We start from the raw sequence: 17,800 nt of genomic DNA, 5'->3' as shown, positions 1-17,800 counted from the left end.
CCTTAATTCGACTACATTCCATTATCCTCGCTTTGCTTTTGTTGATGTTCATCTTATATCCTCGTTTCAAGACACTGTCCATTCCGTTCAACTGCTCTTCCAAGTCCTTTGCTGTCTCTGACAGAATTACAATGTCATCGGCGAACCTCAACATTTTTATTTCTTCTCCATGGATTTTAATTCCTACTCCGAATTTTTCTTTTGTTTCCTTTACTGCTTGCTCAATATATAGATTGAATAACATCGGGGAGAGGCTACAACCCTGTCTCACTCCCTCCCCAACCATTGTTTCCCTTTCATGCCCCTCTGCTCTTATAACTGCCATCTGCTTTCTGTATAAATTGTAAATAGCCTTTCCCTCCCAGTATTTTACCCCTGCCACATTTAGAATTTGAAGGAGAGTATTACAGTCAACAGCGTCAAAAGCTTTCTCTTAGTCTACAAATGCTAGAAACGTAGGTTTGCCTTTCCTTAATCTTTCTTCTAAGATAAGTCGTAAGGTCAGTATTGCCTCACGTGTTCCAACATTTCTACGGAATCCAAACTGATCTTCCCCGAGGTCGGCTTCTACCAGTTTTTCCATTCATCTGTAAAGAATTCGCGTTAGTATTTTGCAGCTGTGACTTATTAAACTTATAGTTCGGTAATTTTCACATCTGTCAACACCTGCTTTCTTTGGGATTGGGATTATTATATTCTTCTTGAAGTCAGAGCTTCGTTATAGAAGCTAATAAAAGCATATTGCATTTATGTTCGCGCTATATTTCGACCTTCTGTGAAACTTCGCCAATCTTGGAGATTTTCCCTGCTTTTAAATTTTGCATGCATTCTTCATTGATCCTGCAGCAGTGCTCGACCTATTCTGTGTACCGTGGGACGGGACGGGGGGAGGGGGAGTTCCACCTATTATTAATTTATTTGGTATAAATCTCTCCATTGTTTTCGATACTGTTCTTTGAATTGTCAACACTTCCATAGTCAGTTTTGAAAGAATTGGTGGATTTGGTTGCTACAATATTCAGTCTCGCTGCAACGACCTTGTGGTCATTAATTTCTGTATCCATCATAATGCTCCATATTTCCTTGAGGTTATTTGTCACTAAGAGGCTGATTAACGTTTTACAACCATTTACACTTTGAGTGGGCTCCTGAAATAATTGTTCACAATAACTTTCGGAGAAAGCATTTCATACCATTTCAGTGTATTATGCCTGACACTGACATTAAGCTTGAAATTTCGCCAACATATCAAGGGTAAATTGAAGTTACTTTCAGGTATAATTGTATGAGTGGGATACCTATTTGAAATGAGACTCAAGTTTTCTTTGAACTCTTCGGTGAAATGAAAGAAATTATTAACTTAGTCTGATGGTCAAGTACACTACTGGCCATTATAATTGCTACACCAAGAATAAATGCAGATGATAAACGGGTATTCATTGGACAAATATATTATACTAGAACTGACATGTGATTACATTTTCACGCAATTTGGGTGCATAGACCCTGAGAAACCAGCACCCAGAACAACCACCTCTGGCCGTAATAACGGCCTTTATAGCCTAGGTATTGAGTCAATCAGAGCTTGGATGGCGTGTACAGGTACAGCTGCCCATGCAGCTTCAACACGATACCACAGTTCATCAAGAGTAGTGACTGGCATATTGTGACGAGCCAGTTGCTCGGCCACCATTGACCAGACGTTTTCAATTGGTGAGAGATCTGGAGAATGTGCTGGCCAGGGCAGCAGTCGAACATTTTCTGTATCCAGAAAGGCCCGTACAGGACCTGCAATATGCGGTCGTACATTATCCTGCTGAAATGTAGGGTTTCGCAGGGATCGAATGAAGGGTAGAGCCATGCGTCGTAACACATCTGAAATGTAACGTCCACTGTTCAAACTGCCGTCAGTGCGAATAAGAAGGTGACCAAGACGTGTAACCAATGGCACCCCATACCATCACGCCGGGTGATACGCTTGTATGGCGATGACGAATACACGCTTCCATTGTGCGTTCACCGAGATGTCGCCAAACACGGATGCGACCATCATGATGCTGTAAACAGAACCTGGATTCATCCGAAAAAATTACGTTTCGCCATTCGTGCACCCAGGTTCGTCGTTGAGTACACCATCGCAGGTGCTCCTGTCTGTAATGCAGCGTCAAGGGTAACCGCAGCCATGGTCTCTGAGCTGATAGTCCATGCTGCTGCGAATGTCGTCGAACTGTTCGCGCAGATGGTTGTTGTCTTGCAAATGTCCCAATCTGTTGACTCAGGGATCAAGACGTGGCTGCACGATCCGTTACAGCCATGCGAATAAGATGTCTGTCATCTCAACTGCTAGTGATACGAGGCCGTTGGGATCCAGCACGGCGTTCTGTATTACCCTCTTGAACCCACCAATTCCATATTCTGCTTACAGTCATTGGATCTCGACCAACGCGAGCAGCAATGTTGCGATACGATAAACCGCAATCGCGATAGGCTACAATCCGACCTTTATCAAAGTTGGAAATGTGATGGTACGCATTTCTCCTACTTACACCAGGTATCACAACGATTCACCAGGCACCGCCGGTCAACTGCTGTTTGGGTAGGAGAAATCTGTTGAAAACTTTCCTCATGTCAGCACGTTGTAGGTGTCGCCTCCGGTGCCAACCTTGTGTGAATGCCCTGAAAAGCTAATCATTTAAATATCACAGCATCTTCTTCCTGTCAGTTAAATTTGGCGTCTGTAGCACGTCATCTTCGTGGTGTAGCAATTTTAATGGCCAGTAGTGTATAATCTCTACCCATACCAACTGTTAAGAGCTATCTACTTCAGCTTCCTAGAAGATAGACTACATCCAATAGCAACCAACACACCACCACCAACTGATTTAATCCATCCTTTCTGAACACTGACAGTTCCTTTATCAAAATTTCGGCTCTACTTATCTCTAGTTTTGGCCAGCTTTCAGTACCGATAATTAATTGTGCTTCAGTGCTTCCTATTAACACGTGGAGCTCTGGTTCTTTCCCAAAATATCTGTGACAATTTATTACTAAAATACCCATGGTTCCTATGTCAACCCTTGTCCTCTGTTTCACCTGCACCCTTTGAGGAGGGAAGCATATCTGCTCTTTGCTGAGATCCTCTAACCTAGCAAACTGCCCAGTGCACTGCACACAGGCCCCACAACCTGTGTAGCCACTTCCTGTGTGTAGTAGGCCCCTAAACTATTAAGGGGGACCTGATATACCACCACCGTATAGTGCAAGTCAAGGAATCTGCACCCTACATTGTCGCAGATCTGTCCAAGTCTCAGATTCAGACCTTCGACTAGGCTCTCTAAGAAAGGTTCACAATTTCTGCAAGTGCACTTTAATAACACCTAATGAAAAATGTCTCTACCTCACAAGTGCTGATCTCGGATATAAAACGCTCAAAACAAGTTTTGCATAACATAAATATCTACAAACAGAAAAAAAAGAAACAACAACAACAACAACAACAACACATACACACACACAATAACATCTTTTAGATTGTAACAAGCTAGTATCCTCATGAACATCCACAATGTGCTCAAGTTGGTGATGCTCAAGTCTGTCCCACTCTTTGGTAGAGGTCCTTCTGAGGGCATTCTGTGAAGTTTCCTTTTTGCAGTGAGCGAGGAGATCATCCACGGTCATCACATCGACATGTTGCAATGAGCTAATGTTCTTACTCGCAAGGATTGATGCATTATAACTTAGCATTTGGATCTGTCACTGTCAACCATGGAAGAAAGTATGCATACAATTATCAGTGCTCTTGCATACTCAAAAGATGGGTTCCATGATCTCTTTTGGTGGAACACAAAGCTCACAGAAAAAAATGTTTGTTAGGGATCACAATTTTGAGACCAAAACAAGAAGACAATTGACAGACTGGCGTCATCCTCACACTTCATAGAAGAAAAATTTCAAATTAACTGCTTATGCTTGTAATGTCACAATGACTGTGCTTTTGGGACTGTGAAGATGTGATTCTCATCTATGTGATGCCAAGAGGCAGTAGCTTTAATTCAGAGGCATACGTGAACACTACGAACATTCAATGAGCATTTCCAGGGACTTCAGCACCATAATAACCAAGGGGATGTTTTGATTCAACGTGATACTGCTTGGCCTCACATAAGTTTGAGGACTTCTGAACACATTATGAAACAGAACTGAACAGTGTTAACCCAACCATCCTACAGCACTGACCCAGCTCCCTCAGACTTCCACTTGTTTGGGCCATTAAAAGATAGAGTTTTTGGAAAAAATTTTGAGGGCGAGGAGGCAATTCATGTAGCGAAGAAATAGCTCCATTCAGAACAAGGACTGGTACTGACAAATCATATGCACCCTTGTGTCTCTATGGAGAAAGGATGTATAGCTGGAAGGGGATTACATTGAAAGATAGTGTGTATAGATAAAACATCATTCTTTCATGTGTACAGTTTTCATCATATGGAATAAATAGTAGCTGAAAAAAATGTGAGGTATTACTTTCGGGGTGAAATTCTTAAGTCATTAGGGTGGTGCAAAATCTTTTTGAACAGTTTTTAGTTCTATATTAAATAATATGCTCCAATAATACAAAACTGTGTTTAACTTTTCATCCATTTTGCTGTTCTTTAAAGTAACTTCACAACAATAGCTCAGTTTTTTTCATCTAAAGCTTCAGTCACTGCTAGTTTACTATGGCACTGTTCTTGTATCTAAAACAATGTCTTTTTTTATTAGTGAATTTGGAGACAAGTTTTCATGTCCTGTACTTTCAGTAAAAAAAACAAGATTTTTTTGTTGTTGTCCGCTTCTTCACTGGCATGCCTTATCCTCTGTTCTATACGTAAATGATTCTCTCTCTAGTCAGGAGAGGTAGATTGTTACAGTCTTTCTTTTTTAGTTCACAAATGGAGTACAGATAAGATATCTTTACAAAAACCATCATACATAGTAGAATTGCCATTTTAATTATCCTGGCTCACTAAAGTAAGATGACAGTAACAGGAGAGTAGCGGCTTCAATTTCAAATGTGGGTTCGTTACAGCCACCATTCTGGCATTTACAGCGTGTGGTGCAGAGAACTACAGAATACCAAAATTGGGATGGCTACACATATATGTAAATCTAATTCCTGCTGAATAAAAATCCCACTGTACATGACTTGCAGTGTTGGAACACATAGTCAGATAGGGCAATGCAGCCATACAGGTGTCTATATCTCTGAAGAAGGATCCATCAGAAACCTAGTAATATTCTCAGTCTTATTTACATGCCTGTCGATAACTTGGCGCCACTCTTACCTTCTCTCCTTACATTATTTATTTTGTGCTAACTCAGAAAATTCAGTGAAGCATATACAGGACAAATATTAAGAGATGTTACAGCTTTGCAAATTACTAATATGTGGGGATCTGTGTCTGCAGATACCCCTCCTGACAGCAAAACCTTGGCAACGTTCCCCCTGCCAATTCTTAGAACATTAGGGTTTTATATCTTCACCTGATGACAACCTCTGGAACAATCTCCATTTGAAACTCTGGAACCACTTATTTAGTCACAGAGGTTTCTTTCTTTCGCTTCTTCCAAATCTGGCACCAGTATTCATAGTCAGATTATTTTTAGTGCAATGTGTGTCCTTTGGATACATTTTTGTCTCCTTATTGTAGTGGTTTTTGTTGCCTTCTCCATCCCTATGACACTCACTCACCATTTCTGTTTCTTCGATTTGACACACAGTTAAAGAGAAAAAATGTGTCCTAAGTATCTACCTTCTTGTCCACGCTCTTTCAAAAAGGCAATCGGCATAATGAAGACTACATTGTGTCCTTATGCAGTCAACTTTTTTCTGTCAGTAGTCTTGCATGATCATACACTGCTTGACAAACAACGTGAAACACTCAAGAAAGAAAGAGAAAACAAAATTATGACTTGACAGGGTATGTGATATTATATCAGTGATTACAGAATCAAGTCAAATTTACAGAGAACTTGGCACAATGAGAACACTCATTAATATGACGTTCAATGCAACCCCCCACCTTCCAGCATGGATGTGTGCACTGGTTTGATTGGAAAGGGCATCCTATAGTCGCCATATCTTCTCCTGAGGCAATTTGGCTAACAGATGTTGTAACTGGTCATTCGTATCCTTGATACAGGCCATGGAATGGAGTTAACATCCAAGTCAGTCCCAACTATGTTCTATTGGGGACAGATCTAGGGATATTGCAGGCCATGGGAGTACCTTAACATCACGCACACATTTCATAGACGAACATACCTGTTGAAAAATGACACCACAATACTTTCACATGAGAGGCAATATGAGGACTTAGGATGTCCATCATGTGCCACTGTGCTGAAAGGTTTCCACTAATCACCACTAGCCATCATCAGCAGTCTATACTTCCTTGTCAGAGCGCCACTCCAAGTGCAGCCACTGGTGTTGTGGTGTTAATGGCAGCATACGCCATGTGACAGTAACTCCCTAGTCCGTCTGCTGCTAGCCTCTTATCAATGGTGCTGGATACATAGAAAGTTAAAAGGAGTCCATTACTTTTTCTTGGATGTCAGGCACTTGTTCAAAGGTATTATGATGTGCTTGGTCCACAGCTCAGTGATCCTCTCTTGTGGTGCTCAGACGTGAACAACCAAAACCTTGATGATGAGTTTGCCTGTCTTTTCACGTTCCCATGCAGTCGAACATTGGGCCACTGTCACGTCCAAATGCCCCAAAAATCTCTTCAATACACGATTCCACCAACTGGTAAAATGGAGACGCACAAAGAGGCCCCTTCCAAACTCTGTCAGGAACTGATAAAGCTGTCTCACATGAGTACATGTCCTCTCTGTGTCCTTCAGAGTGATCACTTAACATCTGACACATTCATGCCCCTTATATACCCAACCATGCCTGGTAACAATACTAAATGCAAACAACATTTATGTTATCTAGTGGGCATTCTACTTATCACAGAAAATTGCAACTCCAGTCATTTACATATCCGCCAGTGGTATGTGCTTCACTCTTTGCCAGGCAGTGCAATTGCTTCAAGTGTGGTTCATCAGCTAAGAAGCCCCATAATAATCATCACAATTTGTCCTTTATTTCCAAGCTAATGCTACAGTCAGCTCATAAACAACTTAATATGTTTTACTCGGCAAGAGACACTGCAGATACAACCTTAGCAGAAACTTTGTCACCTAATACTGTGCAGCCACACTCCATTTTAAGTTTAGTGTGCTGTTACCTGATGGTACAACATTGCTGTCCAAACATTAAATTTACTGACAATGACAAGGAAAAAGTAGGGACAGTGTAGATGGAACAGGTGACACGATATTCAAGCAAAATATTAAATCTCAGCAAGTTGTCGGTGCACAAATTTTGGTTGAAGAGACAATACTGAGATGAGTGGAACTAAAGTATTTACTCCATAGAAAAAGCTTCAAAGTGCACTCAATGAATGTGCCACTGATTATACAGGTAAATGAGTTGTTAGGCAGCAATTCCTGTGGTATTATAAACAATACAATGAATACCAACTTTGCAAAAACTTCACACACAGCTTCTGTCACACAGGAATGAACTTCAAACCACAAAAAGAAACTCTGTTCAGGGAAGGGCATGAGTTCAGGGGCAGAGACTGGAAAACAGTTATTTAATTTAAGTATAATGTACCTCACCCCAAAGTTGCTCACCTTGATGGGCCTTCATTCACGAGATATCCTCATAAAGCAGATGAGGTGCCTTTAGTTATCATCCATAAAAATGACCACAGCCTGCAAGATAGCAAGCTATCATGCAGGGGGGCATGGGTTTGACCCTATTCAAGACTGAATTTTGATTTTCTACAATGTTTTCTTTATTTTAGTTCCTTAGAACAGAAGAAACAGTCTTGGTTACACAAGATAGGTTTATTCAATCTTCACATGTGACACATTTCATCTGTTCTAGGTATCATCAGACAATGTCTCGATGTTGTAGATGGACATATGTCAGCTTTGAGTAACCTATTAATGCTATCGGTAGTAGTTGGTTGTATTATTGTTTTCAGCAACGTTTTGAAGCTGTTCAATATTTTGCTGTTGTATGTGTATTATAATACTTTTTTTTACTGTCTAACAATGGAAAATCCAGGATGGAATGTAACAATATTATGAAAAGGATAGTTGCTACTCACCATATAGTGCAGATGCTGTGTCACCGATAGTCACAACAAAAAGTCTATCAAAAAGTGAGCTTTCGGCCAGCAAGGCCTTCGTTGGAGATAAACACACACACACACACACACACACACACACACACACACACACACACACACACAACCAAGCCTCTGGCTGCTGAGGCCACACTTACGATGATGGATGACGATTGGAATTGCAATTTTCTGTGAAAAGTAGAATGCCCACCAAGTGTTGTTTGCGTTTGAGTGTGGTCTCAGCAGCCACAGACTGCAGTCACGTGTGTGCGAATTGCGTCTGCATCTGTGTGTGTGTGTGTGTGTGTGTGTGTGTGTGTGTGTGTGTGTGTGTGTGTGTGTGCTCGCTCTCTCTCTCTCTCTCTCTCTCTCTCTCTCCTATGAAGCCCTTGTTTGCCTAAAGCTCACTTTCTGAAAGTCTTTTTGTTGTGCTTGTCTGTGACTCAGTATCTCTGCTAGATGATGAGTGGCAACTATCCTTTTCATAATATTGTTTTTAATTGTCTGACAGTTGTAGAAATTTCTACAACTGTCAGATAGTAATAAAACATATTGTAATATATGTGCAACAGCAAATTATCAAATAACTTTAAAACAGGTTGCGGAAAATAATATTACCACCAACAGCAATAATGGTTTACTCAGAGTTGACATATGTCCATCGACAAAGTCAGGACACTGTCTCATGATTTGTAATTTGTAATTTATTTCCGTGAAACATGTAATTACATGCATAGCAATTGGTAGTACATTACAACAGTATACAATCTAATTTTACTTTATAGTAGGAACTTAAGAATGTAGTCCAAATTATTTGCATAATAATACTTTAGATTTTAGTTTCTACAGTAGGCTATAGAAGCACTCCTCAACGAGCCACGATTTTAGATGTTTTTTGAATGTCTCTCCAATTATTACCTTCAGTTCATTTGGCAGAGCATTGAAGTATTTTGCTCCATTAATATATTGACTGTTTTCAGTTTTTTTCAGTCTTCTGTGTATCGTATGGTAATTTTGTACTTGTCTAGTATTGTGATCATGAATTTCTGCATTACGACAGGTATATTTCTTATCTTCAACAGTTAATACTATTGTTTCAAACATATACATTGAATAGATAGTCAGAATTTTAAATTCTATAAACAATTCCTCACATGATGTTCAAGCATCTTTTTTGCCTAATATTCTCAACTTTTCTGGAGTTTAAATACTCGGTCTAAATGAGTTTTGGGAGCTCCATCCTACAGTGCAAGACCATATGCTAGAAATGGATGTATTAAACCAAAATACATCATCCTCATTGTTTGGGTATTGACATACGGAGCTATTCTTCTTAAAACATACAGGCTAGATGATAGCCTTGCACATACGTTGTCAATTTGTTGTGTCCATTGTAGTTTGCTATCTATGCATATACCTAGGAATTTACACTCACTGCAGATTTTCTCTACGATATTGCTATCTTGAGAATCAATACAAGTTTGCAAATCACCAACATTGAAAGGGATTATATTTGTTTTTTGTAGGATGACTTTTAGATTGCCATTTTCATACTTATCCTTTGCAATATCTATAAATTTTTTTACCTCTATGCAGAGATTAAGAATATCATTTCCCCAACAAAGGCCTGAAGTGTCATCTGCATACATTGTAATGAAGGTATCATTTTTTACTATCTCTGGAAAGTCATTGACATAACATATAAAGAGGAAGGGACCAATTATCGATCCCTGAAGCACACCATATTTAATACTGCTGACCCTTGATGTATAACTTTTTAATGTTTCTCCACTATTGTGTGAGATAGAGGTACACTGTCTTCTGTTTTTTAAATATGATGTGATAAGGTGCAATAATTTTCCACTTATGCCATCTCTGGTCCGTTTTGACAGAAGTACCTTATGATCAACCCTATCAAAAGCCTTTGATAGGTCTAGGTTAAACTCCAGCTACTTGCATGCCTTCATCAATTTTGTCAAGAGCTTTCAGCATAAATTGAAGTGTTGCAGTCATGGTGCTACGAACGCTTCTGAAACCATGCTGAAAATCTCCCAGGATGTTGTGCTTATTATAATGCTCTAACATATATTTCAGAATTATTTTTTCAATTAACTTTCTAGAAACGGAAGTTAAGGCGAGTGGTCTGTAATTGACAAACTGCCTATTGGCTTCTGTCTCGGGTTCTTCGGCCGACGTTCATCTAATGATTTTTCTGACGTTTCGCCAGCACGAGTGGCTGGCATTGTCAAAGCTTCACCCTCCATTGCCGGTGGTGAACTGGAGGCGAGCTCGCGGCCGCAGACTATATGTACCTGGCGCGCCAACGTCCGAGGGCTTCTCCGCGGTCATTTCCGGTGCGGTTCTCCTCTTGCTACCTGCGACGGTCGTTCGCTGCAGTACGGGAAGCCAGGATCCGTTGACCTTAAGGCTTTCCTCTTTCTTGTTCAAACTGTTCGCGTGTTTTTGTATTTCTACAGCTTCTCTGAACAAGCGCGTGTGATAGTGCTTCTCTACAGCCAGAACTTCCGTGTCGGCGAATTTTATTACATGGTCGGTCTCATTCAGTGCGTGCTCTGCCACGGCCGATTTCTCCACCTGCCCCAACCTGCAATGTCGCTTATGCTCTTTGATCCTGGTGTTAATGGATCGTCCAGTCATTCCGACATAAACTTTTCCGCATGTGCAAGGTATACGGTATATTCCCGACATTGCAAGTGGGTCTCTTTTCTCCTTCGCCGATCTAAGACACTCTTTGATCTTCCTTGTCGGTTTGAAAATCGTCTTTACGCCATGTTTGCGCAATATACGGCCGATTCTGTCCGTCACTCTGGGAATGTATGGCAGAAAGGCCGTACCCGACAATTCTTTTTCCGGTTCCTTACTTCGCCGAGGGTTGGGCTCTGTTACACTTCTAATATAATTTGTGGAGTAACCATTGCTCCTCAGGACAGTTTCCAGGTGTTGCATTTCTCGTTTGAGGTGTTGCGGCTCACATATTCGTCCTGCTCTCGTTACGAGCGTACTAATCATGCCTCTTTTCTGGCTCGGGTGGTGGTTTGACAGTTTGTGCAGGTATCGGTCCGTGTGAGTCGGTTTTCGATACACGCTGTGTCCCAGATCTTCGCCGTCCCTTGTGACCAGAACATCTAGAAATGGCAGTTTCTTGTCCTTTTCTACTTCCATGGTAAATGTTATGTTGGCATGGAGGCTGTTCAAGTGTCTTAGGAAGTCACTGAGCTGTTCTTCACCATGGCTCCACACCACGAAAGTATCATCGACGTACCTGTACCACACCTTAGGTTTGCAAGTCGCCGAGTCCAGTGCCTGTGCTTCGAATTGTTCCATGAAGAAGTTGGCCACCACTGGACTGAGAGGACTACCCATGGCGACGCCTTCCAGCTGTTCGTAGAAATCGCCATTCCACGTGAAATAGCTCGTGGTGAGACATGCATGGAAGAGCTTTCTGATGTCTAGCGGAAAAATGGAACCGATGTGCTCCAGAGTGTCACTGAGTGGCACTTTCGTAAATAACGAAACAACATCAAAGCTGACCAGGATGTCGTTTGGTGCAAGTTTCAGTTTCTTCAGCTTCTCAATGAAATGTCCTGAGTCCTTAATGTATGTGTCGGTCTTCCCCACGTGTGGCTGGAGCAGAGAGGCCAAGTGTTTTGCCAGTTTATATGTCGGTGATCCAGGAGCGCTAACGATCGGTCTCAGTGGAACGTTGTTCTTATGGATCTTGGGTAATCCATACAGCCGAGGTGGTAGGGCTTCTGTGTTGCGCAGGTTTCTCTGTATGTCCGCCGGCAGAGAAGACGCCTTGATTAATCGATTCGTATTCCGTGTGATACGTTGCGTCGGATCTGCGCTTAGTTTTCGGTACGTCGTCGGATCTAATAGGTCTCGGATCTTTTGCTCATAATCTTCGGTCTTCATTACGACGGTCGCATTCCCCTTATCGGCAGGCAGTACCAATATACTCTTGTCGGCGTTGAGATTCTTAATGGCTTGTACCTCTTCTTTCTTCAGGTTGCAAGCTGGTGGTTTTGCCCGGCGCAGTATCCTGGCTGTTTCCGTGCGTATTTCCTCTGCCCTTTCACAAGGAAGGGTACGAATGGCTGCTTCGGTGTTGGCAATCGCACGCGCTTGTTCAGAGAAGCTGTAGAAATACAAAAACACGCGAACAGTTTGAACAAGAAAGAGGAAAGCCTTAAGGTCAACGGATCCTGGCTTCCCGTACTGCAGCGAACGACCGTCGCAGGTAGCAAGAGGAGAACCGCACCGGAAATGACCGCGGAGAAGCCCTCGGACGTTGGCGCGCCAGGTACATATAGTCTGCGGCCGCGAGCTCGCCTCCAGTTCACCACCGGCAATGGAGGGTGAAGCTTTGACAATGCCAGCCACTCGTGCTGGCGAAACGTCAGAAAAATCATTAGATGAACGTCGGCCGAAGAACCCGAGACAGAAGCCAATAGGCAGTTTGTCAACAAGTGGCCACGAAAGCCTCAACAAGGTCTGTAATTTTCTACTAATTGTTATCACCTTTTTTGTAGAGAGGATTAACAATGGCTAATTTTAGTATGTCAGGGAACACTCCTCCTTTTAAGACACTATTCATTAGATGCACCAAGGGATACGCTAGATTGTTTTCCCACTGTTTAAGTAAAAATGGAGAAATTTCATCCCATCCAGCGGATTTTTTGTTTTTACGTTCTCTGATGAGCTACAAAATATCCTCGATTTCAAGTTCATGGAGTTGATTAGCTTCAGAATTATCCTCAGCAAGACTTCCAACAGGTAATTTATCTGTGGTACAAAAGTCAGATTGTATGATATCTATGAAATAATCGTTAAAAATGTTACTGATCTCTTGAGGATTGGTGACATCAATATTGTTATTAGATATCTGTATGTTGATATTACCTTTTAGTTTTGTTTTACTGTCTCTAAATTCATTTACTATTGACCAGCAGGTCTTTGAGATACAATCTGAATTTTGTATTTTTGAGTTAATCTTTTCAGCCTTCAATCTTTTGACTTGCTTGCGAAACTGGTACTTGTATTGTTTGTATTTATCCCTGTGCTCATTGTTTTTGGTCTCTCTTTGAATCATATACATTTCTTCCATTTTTTTCTTTCAGTTCTTTGGTAGTATTATCAAATTCCACAGGCCTTGACTGTCTTGTCTTATTCTTATTAATATTTATCTTCCTGATGGAAATAGTATTATTTAGATGATAAGATAATGTATCTAGAAAGGCATCCCATTTATTATTCACTCCTTTGGCTTGGAATACTAGATGCCAAGATTCATGACCAAGGCTCTCTCTCAGTTTGGCAATGTTGATAACAGAGAGATTCCTTTTTTATTCATAAATTTTCTTTGGTTTCATACAAGGATCTCCCTTTAGAACTAATAGCTGGCCTAGATGGTCAGAAATGTGACCATTTACAACAGCAGCTGTGGCAATATTTTCACAATTAGTAATAACATGGTCTATAGAGCTTATACTAGTTGGAGTGATTCTAGTGGGTATGTCTCCCAACAGATCTTTTGCACCATAAGAATAGATACAGTCTTTGAAGCGTTTGCTTTCTTGGGAATCTTGTAATGTTTTGACATTAATATCCCCTAATAATATAACATTTATATGCTCTTGCTTGGACATTAATTTACATAATACTGTATCAAGGGAATTGAGAAATAATTCAAAATTTCCATTTGGTGATCTATACAATGCTAAGATAAAGTATACAACAGACAAGAATTTTAACTTAATTGCTACAATTTCACAGTGCAAATCAGTGGAATACTCTTTTACCCAAGCGATATTTTCATAAGATTCTACTAGGTTGTTTGTTCTCAGGTATATAGCTACTCCTCCACCTTTATGGTTAGAATAACAGTAAAAAATCAGTTAATGAATAATTTTGGATTTTAAACAAGTGTATGTTATCTGTAGATTTTTGGTGTTCACTGACAACTAGTATGTGGGGTGTAATATCTGAAAGATGATGGAAAGAACAGGCAAAACACGTCACATGTGACCAAAGAATAAACCATCTTGTGCAATCAATACCATTTCCTCCTGTTCTAAAGATCTATTACTGTTGCTGCACCAGTGTCACTGTGGTAGTCATGGAGTGGAGTGGAATGATTTTAATTATTTTCATTCTGTTATCACTTTAGTTAATCACCTTCATCACATTGGTTACAAATTAGATGAGAAAGCGATAAAATAAAACTGGTTTTAAATGCAGAAGTTACATATCACTTGTTCATTATTAGTGACCCATCTCATGTTATGCAGTTAGCACTCTGTATCTATTGTTGGACAAATTGTTTGTAAATGTAGTGATATACACAAACATTCCTCATAAATCAATCAATCAATCTGTTAGTGAAAACCATGTCAAAACCCCTAAAATAGTGCCTGAGATTAGCCATCACGTATAGACAGAAAAAACAGTGGGGTACTTTAATTTATAATGTGTATAGATGTTACAATTTATAATATTTAGAATGATAGTCACCATAGTAGCATTTCATTTTCAATAAACTTAACGGATAACTTACATCATTAACTTTCGTTAATATTGGTTTTTCATATCAGAGAAGGAAAGTTGCTACTCACCATATAGCAGAGATGCTGAGTTGCGATAGGCACAACAAAAAGATTCATATGATAATAGCATTCGCACTGTCAGCAGTACACACACACACACACACACACACAAATGCAAAGTTGCATTTGTGTGAGTGCACATGTGTGTATGTGTGACAAAGGCCTTCATGGCCGAAAGCTATAATTGTGTGAATCTTTTTGTTGTGCCTATCGTGACTCAACATCACAGCTATATGGTGAGTAGCAACTTTCCTTCTCTGGTATTGTTACATTTCATCCAAGATTTTCCATTGTTTGGTTTTTCATATGTTACTTTTGGTCATACACACCAACACATTTTTCACCAGTAAAAATGAAGAATCGAGCCGTATTCAGCAAGCATGTCAGTCTGATGCCCTGACGGCTCAACTATCTCACCACTGCAAGCATAATGTCTGTTTTAATGATTCACATAAAAACTGATCTAGTTTGATTTTGGAGAATGATCTGTCCATGTCTGAAAGTGCACCAGTATGAATAGCTTTGGTTTGAGATAGTTGCTACCTTAAACCACACCACTATTCAGTCCATTCTACAATCCTCGTCCTCAGCTTCCAGTCTCCCCTTGTGAGAAAAAGTGTTCTATCTGTGAAATTTGTTTTTAAAAGTGCTAAAATAAATGAGTTGTTATAATTATGAATGGCATGACAGTTTCCAAAAATACAAACTGCATTAGATTTTTGCAAAAGTATGAGTCATCAGAATTATATGAAACTTGGAATCATACAAATTACGAAGGCACTCTGAAAATAATAAACTTAGATTTTTTTGTGTAAACTCCTAACACTTATAAAATAAAAATAAACATTATTAATAATCTACATCTTTATTCTTCATGCCTACATATTGACAGCCCTCAGCTCCTTGAGTGCTCCAAATTGTAGTGTGTAACATGGCATGTAACATAACTGTGTTTGTGGATGAGAAACAGTGTGCTTTAATTGAGCTTCGAATTCGAAGAAGGAAAAAAAAAAAAAAAAAACACACACACACACACACACACACACACACACACACACACACACACGTGCGGAGCATCCTTTCCTTCAGCATAACAGTGCCAGACCAGACATGAACACTACAACATCCACAACAATCAAACACCTTGAGTTCAATGTCATCAATCGTCCTCCATACACTCCCAACTTGGTCCCCTCCAATTTTCATCCTTTCCAACAAAACTTAAAGAATAACTCAGATGACTTCACTTTGATAGTGATGATGCAGTATAAACAGAGTTGAGGTTGTGGCTCCATCAACAAAATCAAGCATTCTACAGTGACAGTATCAACAAACTCGTCTCACTGGGAGAAATGGTTTGTTGCCAGGGTGATTTTGTTGAGAATGTAGACATGAAGAATAAAGATGTAGACTGTTAATATTTGTTTTATTTGAAAGGCTTTTAATAGTTTTCACGTAAAACATTAGGAGGGATTACTTTTCAGCCATACAATGTGAATAAATGCTAGCACAAACTGGTAGTGTCTGAGGAGTATTGTCAAACAGGAGTACAGGCCAACGTTTAAACTGGACTATGCAGGGCATTGTGTACAGACATGCAGCTTGTGCCAGTGTTCCATTTGTAACAACACACCGCTACAGCCTCCTCTCCCTGTTTCTAGAACGTAAACATGACTATGCTGCCATCCTGGCCAGGTAATCAGGCTGCTTTGCCAGGAAATACATTGCACAGCCAATACAATAAACAAGTTATAAATTTATAAGCTCATAAAATGTAAATGCTGTTACTAAAAAAAATTAAGATTATGGAAGGAAACTGTACAGCTGGGTGATCACCAAACAAATAATTAAGAAGCTTGTAATTGCACAGCACATGAAAACACTACAAAGCAGTACCAATATAATAAAGAAATTTCTTAAATGTGAGGATAATTACAGCAGAGGCTATAAATCTGAGCTGAAACCCAACCATTACACAATGATATATATAGATTCTTTTGCCAGTATCAATCGAAAGTGAGGAAAAAAGTCACAGATATATCGTTAGGGGAGAGGAGCCACTAATTCAAACTTTGTGGCTCTTTTATTATCATTTCAATATCTGACTAATTGAGTCATTCTAATGTGCATAATCATTTGCAGATTGATTACAACTTCATGTGTACATCCATGCACGAGGAAGCCTTTGTAAGGAGGTGGCTTGACTGAAGTTCAGAGAGTGAGGAAAGAGTGAGACAATGATATCATGAGGAAACCGATCTCTCTCTTATTGGGTGAGATGTTATTGAAATGAAATGAAGGCAGGTGAAATAGGAGTCCAGAGAATCTTAAAAATTCATTTAGAATTACTGTTTTCCAGTGTGATGTTCGTTCCAAAGCCATAAATGTGGCTAATCAACAACAACCAGCACTTGTTGAGAATCTGCTTTATATTAGTGAATAACTTGATAAAGTGTGCAGTCACCCAAATTATGCATTAAACAAACATAAAACTGACTTCTCGCTGTGGAATACATTAATTATTGTTACAAAGCATGGAGGATGTGCTATTTCTTTGCATCAGAATCATCCTAGTGACCTGAAATGCAATGTGGCAGAGCTTCAATGACTGTTGATAGTACAGTCTCTCAACTGTCACAGTGTGGCAAAATTTACTGCTCGATGTCAACAAACTTTTCAGTTTCTTCCTCCCTCCCCCCTTTTTTTCCCTTTCTTTCTGTTGTACCAGATATAGTCATGCATACGCAATGGAAAACCATGAACATAAGGACAATGGCTAGACACCATGTGCAATAGGTATTGCATAATACGGTATGTTGGTGGCATAAAATGTGAAGTTTTGGATGACTCAGAATTTGCATTCATTGAAATGGTTTAATTTAATTGCAAAATGCCCTCACTTTGTAGCATACGAATTAAAGCAAAGTAAATTATACATGCATAATAAATGCC

This window comes from Schistocerca nitens, chromosome 5 (genome assembly GCF_023898315.1).
Source record: "Schistocerca nitens isolate TAMUIC-IGC-003100 chromosome 5, iqSchNite1.1, whole genome shotgun sequence".
NCBI classification, from domain to species: domain Eukaryota; kingdom Metazoa; phylum Arthropoda; class Insecta; order Orthoptera; family Acrididae; genus Schistocerca; species Schistocerca nitens.
The sequence above is the reverse complement of the archived record's forward strand: the minus strand, read 5'-3'. Positions refer to the sequence as shown.